Source organism: Pleurodeles waltl, chromosome 6, assembly GCF_031143425.1.
Source record: "Pleurodeles waltl isolate 20211129_DDA chromosome 6, aPleWal1.hap1.20221129, whole genome shotgun sequence".
NCBI lineage: Eukaryota > Metazoa > Chordata > Amphibia > Caudata > Salamandridae > Pleurodeles > Pleurodeles waltl.
This window is the reverse complement of record NC_090445.1, coordinates 419,609,282-419,635,658: the sequence shown is the minus strand read 5'-3', so window position 1 is coordinate 419,635,658 and position 26,377 is coordinate 419,609,282. Positions and strand designations below refer to the sequence as shown.

At 46.0% G+C, this 26,377-nt stretch overlaps 1 protein-coding gene across 1 annotated transcript in view; it reads right to left on the bottom strand.

Annotated features, from left to right (window-relative positions):
* Positions 1 to 26,377, bottom strand: part of MDFI (MyoD family inhibitor) — a 124,073-nt gene that overhangs the window by 96,453 nt on the left and 1,243 nt on the right. The gene's annotated exons all lie outside the window — the stretch shown is intronic.

The window sequence follows — 26,377 nt, the reverse complement described above, 5'->3', positions numbered from 1 at the left end:
CTGACTCTGCACAAAATCATCTTATAATCTCTATGTACCCAGAACTGCATCTTCACGGACTCTGCAAGAAACCAGCTAATAACATGTATGTAACCAGCACTGCATATCCACGGGCTCTGCACAAAACCAGCTTATAACCTGTATGTAACTAGCACTGCATCTCCACGGACTCTGCACGAAACCACCTTATAACCTGTATGTAAGCAGCACTGCACCTTCATAGGCTCTGCACGAAACCAGCTAATAACCTGTATGTAGTCAGCACTGCATTTCTACGGACTCTGCATAAAGCCAGCTTATAACGTGTATGTAATCAGCACTGCACCATCATGGGCTCTGCACAAAACCGTTTAATAACCTGTATGCAACCAGCACTGCATCTCTACGGACTCTGCATGAAACCATCTTATAACCTGTATGTAGCCAGCACTGCATCTCTACGGACTCGGCACAAAACCAGCTAATACCCTTTATGTAACCAGCACTGCATCTCCATGGCCTCTGCACGAAACCAGCTTATAACCTGTATGTAACCAGCACTGCACCTCGATGGACTCTGCATGAAACCAGTCTATAATATGTATGTAACCAGCACTGCATCTTGTTAAACTCTACAGGAAACCAGCTACTAACACTTATGTAACCAGCATTGCATCTCCAAGGATTCTGCACAAAACCAGCTAATAACCTTTATATAACCAGCACTGCATCTCCATGGCCTCTGCACGAAACCAGCTTATAACCTGTATGTAACCAGCACTGCATCTCTATGGACTCTGAATAAAACCAGTTTATAATCTGTATGTAACCAGCACTGCATCTTCTTGGACTCTGCATGAAACCAGTTTATAACCTGTATGTTACCAGCACTGCATCTCCACGTACTGTGCACAAAAACAGCTTATAACCTGAATAAACCAGCACTGCACCTTCATGGGCTCTGTACTAAACCAGCTTTTAACCTGCATTTAGCCAGCACTGCATCTCCACGGACTCTGCACGAAACCAGCTTATAACCTGTAAACCAGCTTATAACCTATATGTAGCCAGCAAAGCATCTCCATGGGCTCTGCACGAACAAAGCTTGCAACCTGTATGTAACCAGCACTGCACTTTCATGGGCTCTGCACGAAACCAGCTTATAACCTGTATGTAACCTGCACTGCATCTCCACGGACTCTGCACAAAACCAGCTTATAACCTGTATGTAACTAGCACTGCATCTCCACGGACTCTGCACAAAACCAGCTAATAACCTTTATGTAAACAGCACTGCACCTTCACGGACTCTGCACAAAACCAACTTATAACCTGTATGTTATCAGCACTGCATCTCCACTGACTTTGCACGAAACCAGCTTATAACCTGTATGTAACCAGCACTGCACTTTCATGGGCTCTGCACGAAACCAGCTTATAACCTGTATGTAGGGAGCACTGCATCTCCACGGACTTTGCACAAAACCATCTTAAAACCTATATGGAACCAGCACTGCATCTCCACAGACTCTGCACGAAACCAGCTAATAACCTTTATGTAACCAGCACTGCATCTACACAGACTCTGCACAAAACCAGCTTATAACCTATTTGTAGCCAGCACTGCACCATCATGGGTTCTGCACAAAACCATCTTATAACCTGTATGTAACCAACACTGCATCTCCGCTGACTCTGCACAAAATCATCTTATAATCTCTATGTACCCAGAACTGCATCTTCACGGACTCTGCAAGAAACCAGCTAATAACATGTATGTAACCAGCACTGCATATCCACGGGCTCTGCACAAAACCAGCTTATAACCTGTATGTAACTAGCACTGCATCTCCACGGACTCTGCACGAAACCACCTTATAACCTGTATGTAAGCAGCACTGCACCTTCATAGGCTCTGCACGAAACCAGCTAATAACCTGTATGTAGTCAGCACTGCATTTCTACGGACTCTGCATAAAGCCAGCTTATAACGTGTATGTAATCAGCACTGCACCATCATGGGCTCTGCACAAAACCGTTTAATAACCTGTATGCAACCAGCACTGCATCTCTACGGACTCTGCATGAAACCATCTTATAACCTGTATGTAGCCAGCACTGCATCTCTACGGACTCGGCACAAAACCAGCTAATACCCTTTATGTAACCAGCACTGCATCTCCATGGCCTCTGCACGAAACCAGCTTATAACCTGTATGTAACCAGCACTGCACCTCGATGGACTCTGCATGAAACCAGTCTATAATATGTATGTAACCAGCACTGCATCTTGTTAAACTCTACAGGAAACCAGCTACTAACACTTATGTAACCAGCATTGCATCTCCAAGGATTCTGCACAAAACCAGCTAATAACCTTTATATAACCAGCACTGCATCTCCATGGCCTCTGCACGAAACCAGCTTATAACCTGTATGTAACCAGCACTGCATCTCTATGGACTCTGAATAAAACCAGTTTATAATCTGTATGTAACCAGCACTGCATCTTCTTGGACTCTGCATGAAACCAGTTTATAACCTGTATGTTACCAGCACTGCATCTCCACGTACTGTGCACAAAAACAGCTTATAACCTGAATAAACCAGCACTGCACCTTCATGGGCTCTGTACTAAACCAGCTTTTAACCTGCATTTAGCCACCACTGCATCTCCACGGACTCTGCACGAAACCAGCTTATAACCTGTAAACCAGCTTATAACCTATATGTAGCCAGCAAAGCATCTCCATGGGCTCTGCACGAACAAAGCTTGCAACCTGTATGTAACCAGCACTGCACTTTCATGGGCTCTGCATGAAACCAGCTTATAACCTGTATGTAGCCAGCACTGCATCTCTATGGACTCTGCACGAAACCAGCTAATAACATGTAGGTAGCCAGCACTGCATCTTCACGGGCTCTGCACTAAACCAGTTTATAACCTGTATGTTACCAGCAATGTATCTCCATGGACTCTGCACAAAACCAGCTTATAACCTGTATGTAACCAGCACTGCATCTCCACGGACTGCACAAAACCAGCTTATAACCTGTATGTAACTAGCACTGCATCTCCACGGACTCTGCACAAAACCAGCTAATAACCTTTATGTAAACAGCACTGCACCTTCACGGACTCTGCACAAAACCAACTTATAACCTGTATGTTATCAGCACTGCATCTCCACTGACTTTGCACGAAACCAGCTTATAACCTGTATGTAACCAGCACTGCACTTTCATGGGCTCTGCACGAAACCAGCTTATAACCTGTATGTAGGGAGCACTGCATCTCCACGGACTTTGCACAAAACCATCTTAAAACCTATATGGAACCAGCACTGCATCTCCACAGACTCTGCACGAAACCAGCTAATAACCTTTATGTAACCAGCACTACATCTACACAGACTCTGCACAAAACCAGCTTATAACCTATTTCTAGCCAGCACTGCACCATCATGGGTTCTGCACAAAACCATCTTATAACCTGTATGTAACCAACACTGGATCTCCGCTGACCCTGCACAAAATCGTCTTATAATCTCTATGTACCCAGAACTGCATCTTCACGGACTCTGCAAGAAACCAGCTAATAACATGTATGTAACCAGCACTGCATATCCACGGGCTCTGCACAAAACCAGCTTATAACCTGTATGTAACTAGCACTGCATCTCCACGGACTCTGCACGAAACCACCTTATAACCTGTATGTAACCAGCACTGCACCTTCATGGGCTCTGCACGAAACCAGCTAATAACCTGTATGTAGTCAGCACTGCATTTCTACGGACTCTGCATAAAGCCAGCTTATAACTTGTATGTAATCAGCACTGCACCATCATGGGCTCTGCACAAAACCATTTAATAACCTGTATGCAACCAGCACTGCATCTCTACGGACTCTGCATGAAACCATCTTATAACCTGTATGTAGCCAGCACTGCATCTCTACGGACTCTGCACGAAAATAGCTTATAACCTGTATGTAACCAGCACTGTATCTCCACAGACTCAGCACAAAACCAGCTAATACCCTTTATGTAACCAGCACTGCATCTCCATGGCCTCTGCACGAAACCAGCTTATAACCTGTATGTAACCAGCACTGCACCTCGATGGACTCTGCATGAAACCAGTCTATAATATGTATGTAACCAGCACTGCATCTTGTTAAACTCTACAGGAAACCAGCTACTAACACTTATGTAACCAGCATTGCATTTCCAAGGATTCTGCACAAAACCAGCTAATAACCTTTATATAACCAGCACTGCATCTCCATGGCCTCTGCACGAAACCAGCTTATAACCTGTATGTAACCAGCACTGCATCTCTATGGACTCTGAATAAAACCAGTTTATAATCTGTATGTAACCAGCACTGCATCTTCTTGGACTCTGCATGAAACCAATTTATAACCTGTATGTTACCAGCACTGCATCTCCACGTACTCTGCACAAAAACAGCTTATAACCTGAATAAACCAGCACTGCACCTACACGGGCTCTGTACTAAACCAGCTTATAACCTGCATTTAGCCAGCACTGCATCTCCACGGACTCTGCACGAAACCAGCTTATAACCTATAAACCAGCTTATAACCTATATGTAGCCAGCAAAGCATCTCCATGGACTCTGCACGAACAAAGCTTGCAACCTGTATGTAACCAGCACTGCACTTTCATGGGCTCTGCATGAAACCAGCTTATAACCTGTATGTAGCCAGCACTGCATCTCTATGGACTCTGCACGAAACCAGCTAATAACATGTAGGTAGCCAGCACTGCATCTTCACGGGCTCTGCACGAAACCAGCTTATAACCTGTATGTTACCAGAAATGCATCTCCATGGACTCTGCACAAAACCAGCTTATAACCTGTATGTAACCAGCACTGCATCTCCACGGACTCTGCACAAAACCAGCGTATAACCTGTATGTAACTAGCACTGCATCTCCACGGACTCTGCACAAAACCAGCTAATAACCTTTATGTAAACAGCACTGCACCTTCACGGACTCTGCACAAAACCAACTTATAACCTGTATGTTATCAGCACTGCATCTCCACTGACTTTGCACGAAACCAGCTTATAACCTGTATGTAACCAGCACTGCACTTTCATGGGCTCTGCACGAAACCAGCTTATAACCTGTATGTAGGGAGCACTGCATCTCCACGGACTTTGCACAAAACCATCTTAAAACCTATATGGAACCAGCACTGCATCTCCACAGACTCTGCACGAAACCAGCTAATAACCTTTATGTAACCAGCACTGCATCTACACAGACTCTGCACAAAACCAGCTTATAACCTATTGGTAGCCAGCACTGCACCATCATGGGTTCTGCACAAAACCATCTTATAACCTGTATGTAACCAACACTGCATCTCCGCTGACTCTGCACAAAATCATCTTATAATCTCTATGTACCCAGAACTGCATCTTCACGGACTCTGCAAGAAACCAGCTAATAACCTGTATGTAACCAGCACTGCATATCCACGGGCTCTGCACAAAACCAGCTTATAACCTGTATGTAACTAGCACTGCATCTCCACGGACTCTGCACAAAACCACCTTATAACCTGTATGTAACCAGCACTGCACCTTCATGGGCTCTGCACGAAACCAGCTAATAACCTGTATGTAGTCATCACTGCATTTCTACGGACTCTGCATAAAGCCAGCTTATAACTTGTATGTAATCAGCACTGCTCCATCATGGGCTCTGCACAAAACCATCTTATAACCTGTATGCAACCAGCACTGCATCTCTACGGACTCTGCAGGAAACCAGCTTATAACCTGTATGTAACCAGCACTGCATCTCTATGGACTCTGCACAAAACCAGCTTATAACCTGTATGTAACCATCACTGCATCTCTACGGACTCCTCACAAAACCATTTAATAACCTGTATGCAACCAGCACTGCATCTCTACGGACTCTGCAGGAAACCAGCTTATAACCTGTATGTAACCAGCACTGCATCTCTATGGACTCTGCATGAAACCAGCTTATAACCTGTATGTAACCAGCACTGCAACTCCACGGACTCTGCACGAAACCAGCTAATAACCTTTATGTGACCAGCACTGCACCTTCATGAACTCTGAAAGAAACCAGCTTATAACCTGTATGTAATCAACACTGCATCTCCACAGACTCTGCACAAAACCAGCTAATAACCTTTATGAAACCGTCACTGCATCTCCACGGCCTCTGCACGAAACCAGCTTATAACCTGTATGTAACCAGCACTGCATCTCTATGGACTCTGAATAAAACCAATTTATAATCTGTATGTAACCAGCACTGCATCTTCTTGGACTCTGCACGAAACCAACTTATACCCTGTACATTACCAGCACTGCATCTCCACAGACTCTGCACGAAACCATCTTATAACCTCTATGTAGCCAGCACAGCATCTCCACGGACTCTGCACGAAACCATTTTATAACCTGTATGTAGCCAGCACTGCATCCCTACGGACTCTGCACGAAAACAGCATATAACCTGTACGTTACCAGCACTGCACCTTCATGGGATCTGCAGGAAACCAGCTAATAATCTCTATGTAGCCAGCACTGCATCTCCAGGGACTCTGCATGAAACCATCTTATAACCTGTATGTAGCCAGCACTGCATCTCTACGGACCATGCACGAAAATAGCTTATAACCTGTGTGTTACCAGCACTGCATCTCCACAGACTCGGCACAAAACCAGCTAATACCCTTTATGTAACCAGCACTGCATCTCCATGGCCTCTGCACGAAACCAGCTTATAACCTGTATGTAACCAGCACTGCACCTCGATGGACTCTGCATGAAACGAGTCTATAATATGTATGTAACCAGCACTGCGTCTTGTTAAACTCTACAGGAAACCAGCTACTAACCTTTATGTAACCAGCACTGCATCTCCAAGGATTCTGCACAAAACCAGCTAATAACCTTTATATAACCAGCACTGCATCTCCATGGCCTCTGCACGAAACCAGCTTATAACCTGTATGTAACCACACTGCATCTCTATAAACTCTGCATAAAACCAGTTTATAATCTGTATGTAACCAGCACTGCATCTTCTTGGACTCTGCATGAAACCAATTTATAACCTGTATGTTACCAGCACTGCATCTCCACGTACTCTGCACAAAAACAGCTTATAACCTGAATAAACCAGCACTGCACCTTCAAGGGCTCTGTACTAAACAAGCTTATAACCTGCATTTAGCCAGCACTGCATCTCCACGGACTCTGCACGAAACCAGTTTATAACCTGTAAACCAGCTTATAACCTAAATGTAGCCAGCAAAGCATCTCCATGGGCTCTGCACGAACAAAGCTTGCAACCTGTATGTAACCAGCACTGCACTTTCATGGGATCTGCACGAAACCAGCTTATAACCTGTATGTAGCCAGCACTGCATCTCTATGGACTCTGCACGAAACCAGCTTATAACCTGTATGTAGCCAGCACTGCACCGTCATGGGCTCTGCACGAAACCAGATAATAACCTCTATGTAGCCAGCACTGCATCTCTATGGACTCTGCATGAAACCAGTTTATAATCTGTATGTAACCAGCACTGCATCTTCATGGACTCTGCACGAAACCACCTTATAACCTGTATGTTACCAGCACTTCCTCTCTATGGACTCTGCATGAAAACAGCTTATAACCTATATGTAACCAGCACTGCACCTTCATGGGCTCTGTACGAGACCAGCTTAAAACCTGTATTTAGCCAGCACTGCATCTCCACGGACTCTGCATGAAACCACCTTATAACCTGTAGGTAACCAGCACTGCACCTTCATGGGCTCTGCAAAAAAACACCTTATAACCTCTATGTAGCCAGCACTGCATCTCCATGGACTCTGCACGTAACTAGCTTAAAACCTCTATGTAACCAGCACTGCATCTCCTAGGACTCTGCACGAAACCAGCTCATAACCTTATGTAACCAGCACTGCACCTTCATGGGCTCCGCACGAAACCATCTTTTAACCTGTATGTAGCTAGCACTGCATCTCCACGGACTTTGCATGAAACCATCTTAGAACCTGTTTGTAGCCAGCACTGCATCTCCACAGACTCTGCACAAAACCAGCTTATAACCTGTATGAAACCAGCACTGCATCTCCACAGACTCTGCACAAAACCAGCTAATAACCTTTATATAACCAGCACTGCATCTCCACGGCCTCTGCACGAAACCAGCTCATAACCTTATGTAACCAGCACTGCACCTTCATGGGCTCCGCACGAAACCATCTTTTAACCTGTATGTAGCTAGCACTGCATCTCCACGGACTTTGCATGAAACCATCTTAGAACCTGTTTGTAGCCAGCACTGCATCTCCACAGACTCTGCACAAAACCACCTTATAACCTGTATGTAACCAGCACTGCACCTTCATGGGCTCTGCACGAAACCAGCTAATAACCTGTATGTAGTCATCACTGCATTTCTACGGACTCTGCATAAAGCCAGCTTATAACTTGTATGTAATCAGCACTGCTCCATCATGGGCTCTGCACAAAACCATCTTATAACCTGTATGCAACCAGCACTGCATCTCTACGGACTCTGCAGGAAACCAGCTTATAACCTGTATGTAACCAGCACTGCATCTCTATGGACTCTGCACAAAACCAGCTTATAACCTGTATGTAACCATCACTGCATCTCTACGGACTCCTCACAAAACCATTTAATAACCTGTATGCAACCAGCACTGCATCTCTACGGACTCTGCAGGAAACCAGCTTATAACCTGTATGTAACCAGCACTGCATCTCTATGGACTCTGCATGAAACCAGCTTATAACCTGTATGTAACCAGCACTGCAACTCCACGGACTCTGCACGAAACCAGCTAATAACCTTTATGTGACCAGCACTGCACCTTCATGAACTCTGAAAGAAACCAGCTTATAACCTGTATGTAATCAACACTGCATCTCCACAGACTCTGCACAAAACCAGCTAATAACCTTTATGAAACCGTCACTGCATCTCCACGGCCTCTGCACGAAACCAGCTTATAACCTGTATGTAACCAGCACTGCATCTCTATGGACTCTGAATGAAACCAATTTATAATCTGTATGTAACCAGCACTGCATCTTCTTGGACTCTGCACGAAACCAACTTATACCCTGTACATTACCAGCACTGCATCTCCACAGACTCTGCACGAAACCATCTTATAATCTCTATGTAGCCAGCACAGCATCTCCACGGACTCTGCACGAAACCATTTTATAACCTGTATGTAGCCAGCACTGCATCCCTACGGACTCTGCACGAAAACAGCATATAACCTGTACGTTACCAGCACTGCACCTTCATGGGATCTGCAGGAAACCAGCTAATAATCTCTATGTAGCCAGCACTGCATCTCCAGGGACTCTGCATGAAACCACCTTATAACCTGTATGTAGCCAGCACTGCATCTCTACGGACCATGCACGAAAATAGCTTATAACCTGTGTGTTACCAGCACTGCATCTCCACAGACTCGGCACAAAACCAGCTAATACCCTTTATGTAACCAGCACTGCATCTCCATGGCCTCTGCACGAAACCAGCTTATAACCTGTATGTAACCAGCACTGCACCTCGATGGACTCTGCATGAAACGAGTCTATAATATGTAGGTAACCAGCACTGCGTCTTGTTAAACTCTACAGGAAACCAGCTACTAACCTTTATGTAACCAGCACTGCATCTCCAAGGATTCTGCACAAAACCAGCTAATAACCTTTATATAACCAGCACTGCATCTCCATGGCCTCTGCACGAAACCAGCTTATAACCTGTATGTAACCACACTGCATCTCTATAAACTCTGCATAAAACCAGTTTATAATCTGTATGTAACCAGCACTGCATCTTCTTGGACTCTGCATGAAACCAATTTATAACCTGTATGTTACCAGCACTGCATCTCCACGTACTCTGCACAAAAACAGCTTATAACCTGAATAAACCAGCACTGCACCTTCATGGGCTCTGTACTAAACAAGCTTATAACCTGCATTTAGCCAGCACTGCATCTCCACGGACTCTGCACGAAACCAGCTTATAACCTGTAAACCAGCTTATAACCTAAATGTAGCCAGCAAAGCATCTCCATGGGCTCTGCACGAACAAAGCTTGCAACCTGTATGTAACCAGCACTGCACTTTCATGGGATCTGCACGAAACCAGCTTATAACCTGTATGTAGCCAGCACTGCATCTCTATGGACTCTGCACGAAACCAGCTTATAACCTGTATGTAGCCAGCACTGCACCATCATGGGCTCTGCACGAAACCAGATAATAACCTCTATGTAGCCAGCACTGCATCTCTATGGACTCTGCATGAAACCAGTTTATAATCTGTATGTAACCAGCACTGCATCTTCATGGACTCTGCACGAAACCACCTTATAACCTGTATGTTACCAGCACTTCCTCTCTATGGACTCTGCATGAAAACAGCTTATAACCTATATGTAACCAGCACTGCACCTTCATGGGCTCTGTACGAGACCAGCTTAAAACCTGTATTTAGCCAGCACTGCATCTCCACGGACTCTGCATGAAACCACCTTATAACCTGTAGGTAACCAGCACTGCACCTTCATGGGCTCTGCAAAAAAACACCTTATAACCTCTATGTAGCCAGCACTGCATCTCCATGGACTCTGCACGTAACTAGCTTAAAACCTCTATGTAACCAGCACTGCATCTCCTAGGACTCTGCACGAAACCAGCTCATAACCTTATGTAACCAGCACTGCACCTTCATGGGCTCCGCACGAAACCATCTTTTAACCTGTATGTAGCTAGCACTGCATCTCCACGGACTTTGCATGAAACCATCTTAGAACCTGTTTGTAGCCAGCACTGCATCTCCACAGACTCTGCACAAAACCAGCTTATAACCTGTATGTAACCAGCACTGCATCTCCACAGACTCTGCACAAAACCAGCTAATAACCTTTATATAACCAGCACTGCATCTCCACGGCCTCTGCACGAAACCAGCTCATAACCTTATGTAACCAGCACTGCACCTTCATGGGCTCCGCACGAAACCATCTTTTAACCTGTATGTAGCTAGCACTGCATCTCCACGGACTTTGCATGAAACCATCTTAGAACCTGTTTGTAGCCAGCACTGCATCTCCACAGACACTGCACAAAACCAGCTTATAACCTGTATGTAACCAGCACTGCATCTCCACAGACTCTGCACGAAACAAGCTTATAACCTGTATGTAACTAGCACTGCATCGCCACAGACTCTGAATGAAACCAGCTGATAACCTTTATGTAACCAGCACTGCATCTCCATGGACTCAGCACGAAACCAGCTAATAACTTTTATGTAACCAGCACTGCACCTTCATGGACTCTGCACGAAACCAAATTATAACCTGTATGTAGCCAGCAAAGCATCTTCATGGGATCTGCACGAACAAAGCTTGCAACCTGTATGTAACCAGCACTGCACTTTCATGGGCTCTGCACGAAACCAGCTTATAACCTGTATGTAGCCAGCACTGCATCTCCACGGACTCTGCACGAAACCAGCTTATAACCTGTATGTAACCAGCACTGCACCTTCATGGGTTCTGCACGAAACCAGCTTATAACCTGTATGGGTCCAGAACTGCATCTCCATAGACTCTGCACAAAACCATTGTATAACCTGTATGTAGCCAGCACTGCATCTCCACGGACTCTGCATGAAACCAGCTAATAACCTTTATGTAAACAGCACTAAACCTTCATGGTCTCTACATGAAACCAGCTTATAACCTGTATCTAGGCAGCAGTGCATCTCCACGGACTCTGCACGAAACCATCTTATAACCTGTATGTAACCAGCACTGCATCTCCACGGACTCTGCATGAAACCAGCTTATAACCTCTATGTAACCAGCACTGCACCTTCATGGGCTCTGCACAAAACCAGCTAATAACCTCTATGTTGCCAGCACTGGATCTCCACGGACTCTGCATGAAACCAGCTTATAACCGGTATGTAACCAGCACTGCATCTCCACGGACTCTGTTCGAAACCAGCTTATAACCTCTATGTACCCAGCACTGCACCTTCATGGGCTCTGCACGAAACCAGCTAATAACCTCTATGTAGCCAGCACTTCATCTCCACAGACTCTGCATGAAACCATCTTATAACCTGTATGTAGCCAGCACTGCATCTCTACGGACTCTGCACAAAACCAGCTTATAACCTGTATGTAGCCAGCACTGCACCTTCATGAGCTCTGCACGAAACCAGCTAATAACCTTTATGTAACCAGCACTGCACCTTCATGGACTCTGCACAAAACCAACTTATAACCTGTATGTAGCCAGAAAAGCATCTCCATGGGCTCTGCACGAACAAAGCTTGCAACCTGTATGTAACCAGCACTGCACTTTCATGGGCTCTGTACAAAACAAGCTTATAACCTGTATGTAGCCAGCACTGCATCTCCACGGACTCTGCACGAAACCAGCTTATAACCTATATGTAACCAGGACTGCACCTTCATGGGTTCTGAACAAAACCACCTTATAACCTGTATGTAGCCAGCACTGCATCTCCACGGACTCTGCACGAAACCAGCTAATAACCTTTATGTAACCAGCACTGCACATTCATGGGCTCTGCACGAAACCATCTTATAACCTGTATGTAGGCAGCACTGCATCTCCACGGACTCTGCACGAAACCAGCTTATAACCTGTATGTAACCAGCACTGCATCTCCACGCACTCTGCATGAAACCAGCTTATAACCTCTACGTAACCAGCACTGCACCTTCATGGGCTCTGTACAAAACCAGGTAATAACCTCTATGTAGCCAGCACTGGATCTCCACGGACTCTGCATGAAACCAGCTTATAACCTGTATGTAACCAGCACTGCATCTCCACGGACTCTGTTCGAAACCAGCTTATAACCTCTACGTAACCAGCACTGCACCTTCATGGGCTCTGCACGAAACCAGCTAATAACCTCTATGTAGCCAGCACTTCATCTCCACAGACTCTGCATGAATCCATCTTATAACCTGTATGTAGCCAGCACTGCATCTCTACGGACTCTGCACGAAACCAGCTTATAACCTGTATGTAGCCAGCACTGCATCTCTACGGACTCTGCACGAAACCAGCTTATAACCTGTATGTAGCCAGCACTGCACCTTCATGAGCTCGTACGAAACCAGCTAATAACCCCTATGTAGCCAGCACTGCTTCTCTATGGACTCTGCATGAAACCAGTTTATAATCTGTATGTAACCAGCACTACATCTTCATGGACTCTGCACAAAACCACCTTATAACTTGTATATTACCAGCACTGCATCTCCACGGACTCTACACAAAAACAGCTTATAAACTGTATGTAACCAGCACTGCACCTTCATGGGCTCTTTACGAGACCAGCTTATAACCTGTATTTAGCCAGAACTGCATATCCACGGACTCTGCAAGAAACGAGCTTATAACCTGTATGTAGCCAGCACAGCATCTCCACAGACTCTGCACAAAACCATTGTGTAACCTGTATGTAGCCAGCACTTCATCTCCATGGACTCTGCACGAAACCAGCTAGTAACCTTTATGTAACCAGCACTGCACCTTCATGAACTCTGCACGAAACCAGCTTATAACCTGTATGTAGGCAGCACTGCATCTCCACGGACTCCGCACAAAAACCAGCTTATAACCTGTATGTAAACAGCACTGCATCTCCACGGATTCTGCATGAAACCAGCTTATAACCTCTATGTAACCAGCACTGCACCTTCATGGGCTCTGCACGGAACCAGCTAATAACCTCTATGTAGCCAGCACTTCATCTCCACAGACTCTGCATGAAACCATCTTATAACCTGTATGTAGCCAGCACTGCATCTCTACGGACTCTGCACGAAACCAGCTTTATAACCTGTATGTAGCCAGCACTGCATCTTGATGAGCTCTGCACGAAACCAGCTAATAACCTTTATGTAACCAGCACTGCACCTTCATGGACTCTGCACGAAACCAACTTATAATCTGTATGTAGCCAGCAAAGCATCTCCATGGGCTCTGCACGAACAAAGCTTGCAACCTGTATGTAACCAGCACTGCACTTTCATGGGCTCTGCACGAAACCAGCTTATACCCTGTATGAAGCCAGCACTGCATCTCCACGGACTCTGCACAAAACCAGCTAATAACCTTTATGTAACCAGCACTGCACCTTCATCGGCTCTGCACGAAACAAGCTTATAACCTGTATGTAGGCAGCACTGCATCGCCACGGTCTGCACGAAACCAGCTTATAACCTGTATGGAACCAGCACTGCATCTCCACGGACTCTGCATGAAACCAGCTTATAACCTCTATGTAACCAGCACTGCACCTTCATGGGCTCTGCACAAAACCAGCTAATAACCTCTATGTAGCCAGCACTGGATCTACACGGGCTCTGCATGAAACCAGCTTATAACCTGTATATAACCAGCACTGCATCTCCACGGACTATGTTTGAAACCAGCTTATAACCTCTATGTAACCAGCACTGCACCTTCATGGGCTCTGCACGAAACCAGCTAATAACCTCTATGTAGCCAGCACTTCATCTTCACAGACTCTGCATGAAACCATCTTATAACCTGTATGTAGCCAGCACTGCATCTCTACGGACTCTGCACAAAACCAGCTTATAACCTGTATGTAGCCAGCACTGCACCTTCATGAGCTCTGCACGAAACCAGCTAATAACCTCTATGTAGCCAGCACTGCATCTCTATGGACTCTGCATGAAACCAGTTTATAATCTGTATGTAACCAGCACTGCATCTTCATGGACTCTGCAGGAAACCACCTTATAACCTGTATGTTACCAGCACTGCATCTCCACGGACTCTGCACGAAAACAGCTTATAAACTGTATTTAACCAGCACTGCACCTTCATGTGCTCTTTACGAGACCAGCTTATAACCTGTATTTAGCCAGCACTGCATATCCACGGACTCTGCAAGAAACGAGCTTATAACCTGTATTTAACCAGCACTGCATCTCCACAGACTCTGAACAAAACCAGCTGATAACCTTTATGTAACCAGCACTGCATCTCCACAGGCTCTGCACGAAAAAAGCTTGCAACCTGTATGGAACCAGCACTGCACTTTCATGGGCTCTGCACGAAACCAGCTTATAACCTGTGTGTGGCCAGCACTGCATCTCAACAGACTCTGCACGAAACCAGCTTATAACCTGTATGTAACCAGCACTGTATTTCCACAGACTGCATAAAACCAGCTAATATCCTTTATGTAACCAGCACTGCATCTCCACGGACTTTGCGCGAAACCAGCTTATAACCTTATGTAGCCAGCACTGTACCTTCATGGGCTCTGCATGAAACCAGCTTATAACCTGTAGGTAACCAGCACTGCACCTTCATGGGTTCTGCACAAAACCATTGTATGACCTGTATGTAGCCAGCACTGCATCTCCACGGACTCTGCACAAAACCAGCTTATACCCTGTATGTAACCAGCACTGCATCTCCACAGACTCTGCACAAAACCAGCTAATAACCTTTATGTAACCAGCACTGCATCTCCACGGACTCTACACAACACCAGCTTATAACCTATATGTAACCAGCACTGCATCCCCATGGACTCTGTACGAAACCATCCTATAATCTGTTTGTAACCAGCACTGCATCTCCACAGACTCTGCAAGAAACCAGCTAATAACCTGTATGTAGCCAGCACGGCATCTCCACAGGCTCTGCACGAAACCAGCTTATAACCTGTATGTAACCAGCACTGCATCTCCACGGACTCTGCATGAAACCACCTTATAACCTGTAGGTAACCAGCACTGCACCTTCATGGGCTCTGCGAAAAAACACCTTATAACCTCTATGTAGCCAGCACTGCATCTCCATGGACTCTGCACGTAACTAGCTTAAAACCTCTATGTAACCAGCACTGCATCTCCTAGGACTCTGCACGAAACCAGCTCATAACCTTATGTAACCAGCACTGCACCTACATGGGCTCCGCACGAAACCATCTTTTAACCTGTATGTAGCTAGCACTGCATCTCCACGGACTTTGCATGAAACCATCTTAGAACCTGTTTGTAACCAGCACTGCATCTCCACAGACTCTGCAAGAAACCAGCTAATAACCCATATGTAGCCAGCACTGCATCTCCACAGGCTCTGCACGAAACCAGCTTATAACCTGTATGTAACCAGCACTGCATCTCCACGGACTCTGCAGGAAACCACCTTATAACCTGTATGTAACCAGCACTGCATCTTCATGGGCTCTGCAAAAAAACACCTTATAACCTCTATGCAGCCAGCACTGCATCTCCACGGACTCTGCACGTAACTAGCTTAAAACCTCTATGTAACCAGCACTGCATCTCCTCGGACTCTGCACGAAACCAGCTCATAACCTTATGTAACCAGCACTGCATCTTCATGGGCTCCGCACGAAACCATCTTTTAATCTGTATGTAGCTAGCACTGCATCTCCACGGACTTTGCATGAAACCATTTTAGAACCTGTTTGTAGCCAGCACTGCATCTCCACGGACTCTGCACAAAACCAGCTTATAACCTGTGTGTAACCAGCACTGCATCTCCACAGACTCTGCACAAAACCAGCTTGTAACCTGTATGTAACCAGTACTGCACCTTCATGGGCTCTGCACGAAACCAGCTTATAACCTGTATGTGACGAGCACTGCATCCCCACAGACTCTGCACAAAACCAGCTTATACCCTGTATGTAACCAGCACTGCACCTTCATGGGCTCTGCACAAAACCAGCTTATAACCTGTATGTAACCAGTACTGCATCTCTACGGACTCTGCACGAAACCATCTTATAACTTGTATGTAACCAGCACTGCATTTCCACAGACTCTGCATAAAACCAGCTAATATCCTTTATGTAACCAGCACTGCATCTCCACGGACTCTGCACTAAACCAGCTTATAACCTTATGTAGCCAGCACAACACCTTCATGGGCTCTGCATGAAACTAGCTTATAACCTCTATGTAACCAGCACTGCATCTCCATGGACTCTGCACGAAACCATTTTATAATCTTTATGTAACCAGCCCTGCATCTCCACGGGCTCTGCACGAAATCAGCTTATAACCTGTATGTAACCAGCACTGCATCTCCACGGACTCTGCACAAGACCACCTTATAACTTGTATGTAACCAACATTGCACCTTCTTGGGCTCTGCACGAAACCAGCTAAAAACCTGCATGTAACCAGCACTGCACCTTCATGGGCTCTACATGAAACCAGCTAATAACCTGTATGTAGCCAGCACTGCATCTCTACGGACTCTGCACGAAACCAGTTTATAATCTGTATGTAATGAGCACTGCATGTCCATGGGCTCTGCACGAAACCAGTTTATAATCTGTATGTAACCAGCACTGCATCTCCACAGACTCTGCACAAAACCAGCTAATAACCTTTATGTAACCAGCACTGCATCTCCACGGACTCTACACAACATCAGCTTATAACCTGTATGTAGCCAGCACTGCACCTTCATGGGTTCTGCACGAAACCAGCTTATAACCTGTATGTAACCAGCACTGCATCCCCATGGACTCTGTACGAAACCATCCTATAATCTGTTTGTAACCAGCACTGCATCTCCACAGACTCTGCAAGAAACCAGCTAATAACCTGTATGTAGCCAGCACTGCATCTCCACAGGCTCTGCACGAAACCAGCTTATAACCTGTATGTAACCAGCACTGCATCTCCACGGACTCTGCATGAAACCACCTTTAACCTGTAGGTAACCAGCACTGCACCTTCATGGGCTCTGCGAAAAAACACCTTATAACCTCTATGTAGCCAGCACTGCATCTCCATGGACTCTGCACGTAACTATCTTAAAACCTCTATTTAACCAGCACTGCATCTCCTAGGACTCTGCACGAAACCAGCTCATAACCTTATGTAACCAGCACTGCACCTTCATGGGCTCCGCACGAAACCATCTTTTAACCTGTATGTAGCTAGCACTGCATCTCCACGGACTTTGCATGAAACCATCTTAGAACCTGTTTGTAGCCAGCACTGCATCTCCACAGACTCTGCACAAAACCAACTTATAACCTGTATGTAACCAGCACTGCATCTCCACAGACTCTGCACAAAACCAGCTAATAACCTTTATGTAACCAGCACTGCATCTCCACGGCCTCTGCATGAAACCAGCTTATAACCTTTATGTAGCCAGCTCTGCACCTTCATGGGCTCTCCACGAAGCCAGTTTATAACCTGTATGTAACCAGCACTGCATCTCTGCGGACTCTGCACAAACCCAGTTTATAATCTGTATGTAACTAGCACTGCATCTTCATGGACTCTGCACGAAACCAATTTATAACCTGTATATTACCAGCACTGCATCTCCACAGACTCTGCACGAAACCAGCTTATAACCTGTATGTAACCAGCTCTGCACCTTCATGGGCTCTGCACGAAACCAGCTTATAACCTGTATTTAGCCAGCACTGCATCTCCACGGACTCTGCACGAAACCAGCTTATAACCTGTATGTAACCAGCACTGCATCTCCACAGACTTTGCATGAAACCAGCTGTTAACCTTTATGTAACTAGCACTGCACCTTCATGGACCCTGCACAAAACCAACTTATAACCTGTATGTTACCAGCACTGCATCTCCCCGGACTCTGCATGAAACCAGCTTATACCCTGTATGTAACCAGCACTGCACCTTCATGGGCTCTGCACAAAACCAGCTTATAACCTGTATGTAACCAGCACTGCATCTCTACAGACTCTGCACGAAACCATCTTATAACTTGTATGTAACCAGCACTGCATTTCCACAGACTCTGCATAAAACCAGCTAATATCCTTTATGTAACCAGCACTGCATCTCCACGGACTCTGCACTAAACCAACTTATAACCTTATGTAGCCAGCACTGCATCTCTACGGACTCTGCACGAAACCAGCTTATAACCTGTATGTAGCCAGCACTGCATCTTCATGAGCTCTGCACGAAACCAGCTAATAACCTTTATGTAACCAGCACTGCACCTTCAGGGACTCTGCACGAAACCAACTTATAATCTGTATGTAGCCAGCAAAGCATCTCCATGGGCTCTGCACGAACAAAGCTTGCAACCTGCATAGATCACAGGGGCTACATGCCCTTATATGCATTGGGGCTCCACTGTCTGTGTTTCTTCCCATTTTTATTATACTAAAAGTGAAAAAATCTTTTGTTCACTATTCATGTAATGGAAAATGGAGCACTCAGAGCTGGAATTGGGACGTTTGGTGGCAGCTGAGGTAAGTAAAATAAAATGTATCTTTAACACTTATAAGGCAGGGCATACACTCAACGCCATTTTTTCTGCCAGCGACCAAGTGAAATTCAGCCATGTCACTGACCTCACTTGGAATGACCATGCCATGATCCACTTCTCCATCTCTGACAACCAATAGGCCACAGCCACACACAACAGCTTCTCCCACCGCTGCTGGAGCAAGGTAACTGAGACTCAATGGGCACAGGCCTTCAGCTCCACCCTATCCCGAAGCCTCAGCAGACCTGAACCAAGCAGCCCAGAACTTCACTGCATGGATCACTGACTACGCTGACAATGTTGCACCGCTAAAACCAGCAAATCCATTGCCCGCATCAATATTGCAGCCAGAGACACAAAGCAACTCTTCAATATAGTCAAGGAATTCTCCAACCCAAAAGCAACTGAGCACGCCATCAACCCCTCCCAAGAGCTCTGCAATATCCTCTCTAACCACTTCCATAGCAAGATCACCACCATATACAACAACTTCAACCTCCAACCCACTTTTCTCACCCTCAACTACCCCAACCAACCAACGAACACCAACCACATGATCACTACCTGGTCCCCATTCACCATTCATACCACTGCATCCATCATGGCTTCATCCACTCCGGGGCACTAACCGACCCCTGCCTCACCATCCCCTCAACCTCAGAACCAACCAAATCATTACAGAACTCACCATCATCCTCAACACCTGCATCTCCCCATCATACTTTCCAGAAAATAGAAACACATATGTCAGACCCCTTTTAAAGAAACCCTCTGTCGACCCAAACAATCTCAAAAACTACAGACCGATCTCCCAGCTCCCTTACTGGTGGTTCAATCTCTAATTGAACCACCACCTTGATGCATCATAATCAGGATTCAGTACCAACCACAGCACAGAGAAAGCACTGATCGCCGCCACAGACAACATCCAAACCCTCCTCAACGAAGGAGAAACTGTCACTCTTATGCTCCTCAACCTCTCTGCTGCATTCGACAAGTATCACACCATCATCAACAGACTGCACAACATGGGCTCTGCACGAAACCATCTTATAACCTGTATGTAGGCAGCACTGCATCTCCACGGACTCTGCACGAAACCAGCTTATAACCTGTATGTAACCAGCACTGCATCTCCACGCACTCTGCATGAAACCAGCTTATAACCTCTACGTAACCAGCACTGCACCTTCATGGGCTCTGTACAAAACCAGGTAATAACCTCTATGTAGCCAGCACTGGATCTCCACGGACTCTGCATGAAACCAGCTTATAACCTGTATGTAACCAGCACTGCATCTCCACGGACTCTGTTCGAAACCAGCTTATAACCTCTACGTAACCAGCACTGCACCTTCACGGACTCTGCATGAAACCAGCTTATAACCTCTATGTAACCAGCACTGCACCTTCATGGGCTCTGCACAAAACCAGCTAATAACCTCTATGTAGCCAGCACTGGATCTACACGGGCTCTGCATGAAACCAGCTTATAACCTGTATATAACCAGCACTGCATCTCCACGGACTATGTTTGAAACCAGCTTATAACCTCTATGTAACCAGCACTGCACCTTCATGGGCTCTGCACGAAACCAGCTAATAACCTCTATGTAGCCAGCACTTCATCTTCACAGACTCTGCATGAAACCATCTTATAACCTGTATGTAGCCAGCACTGCATCTCTACGGACTCTGCACAAAACCAGCTTATAACCTGTATGTAGCCAGCACTGCACCTTCATGAGCTCTGCACGAAACCAGCTAATAACCTCTATGTAGCCAGCACTGCATCTCTATGGACTCTGCATGAAACCAGTTTATAATCTGTATGTAACCAGCACTGCATCTTCATGGACTCTGCAGGAAACCACCTTATAACCTGTATGTTACCAGCACTGCATCTCCACGGACTCTGCACGAAAACAGCTTATAAACTGTATTTAACCAGCACTGCACCTTCATGTGCTCTTTACGAGACCAGCTTATAACCTGTATTTAGCCAGCACTGCATATCCACGGACTCTGCAAGAAACGAGCTTATAACCTGTATTTAACCAGCACTGCATCTCCACAGACTCTGAACAAAACCAGCTGATAACCTTTATGTAACCAGCACTGCATCTCCACAGGCTCTGCACGAAAAAAGCTTGCAACCTGTATGGAACCAGCACTGCACTTTCATGGGCTCTGCACGAAACCAGCTTATAACCTGTGTGTGGCCAGCACTGCATCTCCACAGACTCTGCACGAAACCAGCTTATAACCTGTATGTAACCAGCACTGTATTTCCACAGACTGCATAAAACCAGCTAATATCCTTTATGTAACCAGCACTGCATCTCCACGGACTTTGCGCGAAACCAGCTTATAACCTTATGTAGCCAGCACTGTACCTTCATGGGCTCTGCATGAAACCAGCTTATAACCTGTAGGTAACCAGCACTGCACCTTCATGGGTTCTGCACAAAACCATTGTATGACCTGTATGTAGCCAGCACTGCATCTCCACGGACTCTGCACAAAACCAGCTTATACCCTGTATGTAACCAGCACTGCATCTCCACAGACTCTGCACAAAACCAGCTAATAACCTTTATGTAACCAGCACTGCATCTCCACGGACTCTACACAACACCAGCTTATAACCAGTATGTAGCCAGCACTGCTCCTTCATGGGTTCTGCACGAAACCAGCTTATAACCTGTATGTAACCAGCACTGCATCCCCATGGACTCTGTACGAAACCATCCTATAATCTGTTTGTAACCAGCACTGCATCTCCACAGACTCTGCAAGAAACCAGCTAATAACCTGTATGTAGCCAGCACTGCATCTCCACAGGCTCTGCACGAAACCAGCTTATAACCTGTATGTAACCAGCACTGCATCTCCACGGACTCTGCATGAAACCACCTTATAACCTGTAGGTAACCAGCACTGCACCTTCATGGGCTCTGCGAAAAAACACCTTATAACCTCTATGTAGCCAGCACTGCATCTCCATGGACTCTGCACGTAACTAGCTTAAAACCTCTATGTAACCAGCACTGCATCTCCTAGGACTCTGCACGACACCAGCTCATAACCTTATGTAACCAGCACTGCACCTTCATGGGCTCCGCACGAAACCATCTTTTAACCTGTATGTAGCTAGCACTGCATCTCCACGGACTTTGCATGAAACCATCTTAGAACCTGTTTGTAACCAGCACTGCATCTCCACAGACTCTGCAAGAAACCAGCTAATAACCCATATGTAGCCAGCACTGCATCTCCACAGGCTCTGCACGAAACCAGCTTATAACCTGTATGTAACCAGAACTGCATCTCCACGGACTCTGCAGGAAACCACCTTATAACCTGTATGTAACCAGCACTGCATCTTCATGGGCTCTGCAAAAAAACACCTTATAACCTCTATGCAGCCAGCACTGCATCTCCACGGACTCTGCACGTAACTAGCTTAAAACCTCTATGTAACCAGCACTGCATCTCCTCGGACTCTGCACGAAACCAGCTCATAACCTTATGTAACCAGCACTGCATCTTCATGGGCTCCGCACGAAACCATCTTTTAATCTGTATGTAGCTAGCACTGCATCTCCACGGACTTTGCATGAAACCATTTTAGAACCTGTTTGTAGCCAGCACTGCATCTCCACGGACTCTGCACAAAACCAGCTTATAACCTGTGTGTAACCAGCACTGCATCTCCACAGACTCTGCACAAAACCAGCTTGTAACCTGTATGTAACCAGTACTGCACCTTCATGGGCTCTGCACGAAACCAGCTTATAACCTGTATGTGACGAGCACTGCATCCCCACAGACTCTGCACAAAACCAGCTTATACCCTGTATCTAACCAGCACTGCACCTTCATGGGCTCTGCACAAAACCAGCTTATAACCTGTATGTAACCAGTACTGCATCTCTACGGACTCTGCACGAAACCATCTTATAACTTGTATGTAACCAGCACTGCATTTCCACAGACTCTGCATAAAACCAGCTAATATCCTTTATGTAACCAGCACTGCATCTCCACGGACTCTGCACTAAACCAGCTTATAACCTTATGTAGCCAGCACGACACCTTCATGGGCTCTGCATGAAACTAGCTTATAACCTCTATGTAACCAGCACTGCATCTCCATGGACTCTGCACGAAACCATTTTATAATCTTTATGTAACCAGCACTGCATCTCCACGGGCTCTGCACGAAATCAGCTTATAACCTGTATGTAACCAGCACTGCATCTCCACGGACTCTGCACAAGACCACCTTATAACTTGTATGTAACCAACATTGCACCTTCTTGGGCTCTGCACGAAACCAGCTAAAAACCTGCATGTAACCAGCACTGCACCTTCATGGGCTCTACATGAAACCAGCTAATAACCTGTATGTAGCCAGCACTGCATCTCTACGGACTCTGCACGAAACCAGTTTATAATCTGTATGTAATGAGCACTGCATGTCCATGGGCTCTGCACGAAACCAGTTTATAATCTGTATGTAACCAGCACTGCATCTCCACAGACTCTGCACAAAACCAGCTAATAACCTTTATGTAACCAGCACTGCATCTCCACGGACTCTACACAACATCAGCTTATAACCTGTATGTAGCCAGCACTGCACCTTCATGGGTTCTGCACGAAACCAGCTTATAACCTGTATGTAACCAGCACTGCATCCCCATGGACTCTGTACGAAACCATCCTATAATCTGTTTGTAACCAGCACTGCATCTCCACAGACTCTGCAAGAAACCAGCTAATAACCTGTATGTAGCCAGCACTGCATCTCCACAGGCTCTGCACGAAACCAGCTTATAACCTGTATGTAACCAGCACTGCATCTCCACGGACTCTGCATGAAACCACCTTATAACCTGTAGGTAACCAGCACTGCACCTTCATGGGCTCTGCGAAAAAACACCTTATAACCTCTATGTAGCCAGCACTGCATCTCCATGGACTCTGCACGTAACTAGCTTAAAACCTCTATTTAACCAGCACTGCATCTCCTAGGACTCTGCACGAAACCAGCTCATAACCTTATGTAACCAGCACTGCACCTTCATGGGCTCCGCACGAAACCATCTTTTAACCTGTATGTAGCTAGCACTGCATCTCCACGGACTTTGCATGAAACCATCTTAGAACCTGTTTGTAGCCAGCACTGCATCTCCACAGACTCTGCACAAAACCAACTTATAACCTGTATGTAACCAGCACTGCATCTCCACAGACTCTGCACAAAACCAGCTAATAACCTTTATGTAACCAGCACTGCATCTCCACGGCCTCTGCATGAAACCAGCTTATAACCTTTATGTAGCCAGCTCTGCACCTTCATGGGCTCTCCACGAAGCCAGTTTATAACCTGTATGTAACCAGCACTGCATCTCTGCGGACTCTGCACAAACCCAGTTTATAATCTGTATGTAACTAGCACTGCATCTTCATGGACTCTGCACGAAACCAATTTATAACCTGTATATTACCAGCACTGCATCTCCACAGACTCTGCACGAAACCAGTTTATAACCTGTATGTAACCAGCACTGCATCTCCACAGACTTTGCATGAAACCAGCTGTTAACCTTTATGTAACTAGCACTGCACCTTCATGGACCCTGCACAAAACCAACTTATAACCTGTATGTTACCAGCACTGCATCTCCCCGGACTCTGCATGAAACCAGCTTATAACCTCTATGTAACCAGCACTGCATCTCCACGGGCTCTGCACGAAATCAGCTTATAACCTGTATGTAACCAGCACTGCATCTCCACGGACTCTGCACAAGACCACCTTATAACTTGTATGTAACCAGCATTGCACCTTCATGGGCTCTGCACGAAACCAGCTAAAAACCTGCATGTAACCAGCACTGCACCTTCATGGGCTCTACATGAAACCAGCTAATAACCTGCATGTAGCCAGCACTGCATCTCTACGGACTCTGCACGAAACCAGTTTATAATCTGTATGTAATCAGCACTGCATGTCCATGGGCTCTGCACGAAACCAGTTTATAATCTGTATGTAACCAGCATTGCACCTTCATGGGCTCTGCACGAAACCATTTTATAATCTGTATGTAACCAGCACTGCACCTTCATGGGCTCTACATGAAACCAGCTAATAACCTGTATGTAGCCAGCACTGCATCTCTACGGACTCTGCACGAAACCAGTTTATAATCTGCATGTAACCAGCACTGCACCTTCATGGGCTCTGCACGAAACCATTTTATAATCTGTATGTAACCAGCACTGCACCTTCATGGGCTCTGCAGGAAACCAGCTTATAACCTGCCTGTAACCAGCACTGCATCTCCACGGGCTCTGCATGAAACCAGCTAATTACCTGTATGTAGCCAGCACTGCACCTTCATGGGCTCTGCACGAAACCAGCTTGTAACCTGTATGTAACCAGCACTGCATCTCCACGGGCTCTGCACAAAACCAGCTAATTGCCTGTATGTAGCTAATAACCTGTATGTAGCCAGCACTGCACCTTCATGGGCTCTGCACGAAATCTGTACCAGCGGGCCTAGAAGTGACATGGCAGAGAGCTCAGAACCTCCAAGGAAACTGCAAGTAAGCATGTGCTCAGCATGCCACCGTCCCATGAAATCACCATGGAGCTGACATGCAACGTGTGGATAACTAGCAGGGAACGTGCAAAAACACCATTGCTTTGGTCGGCAAACTGAATATAATGTGTTGCTATTTTGACTGCGTGTTATTATATATTGCGTGTGCGGTTTGCATGTGTGCCATACATTATGTGCAGACTGCAATGCTCCATGTGTTAATATATTGTCGGCAGTTTGTGTAGAAATGCACACGGGATGTACATCGGTTGTGTGTGCACATTGCGCTCATACTACACGTGCACCATTTGGGCACATATACGGTCTATACACGTGTGT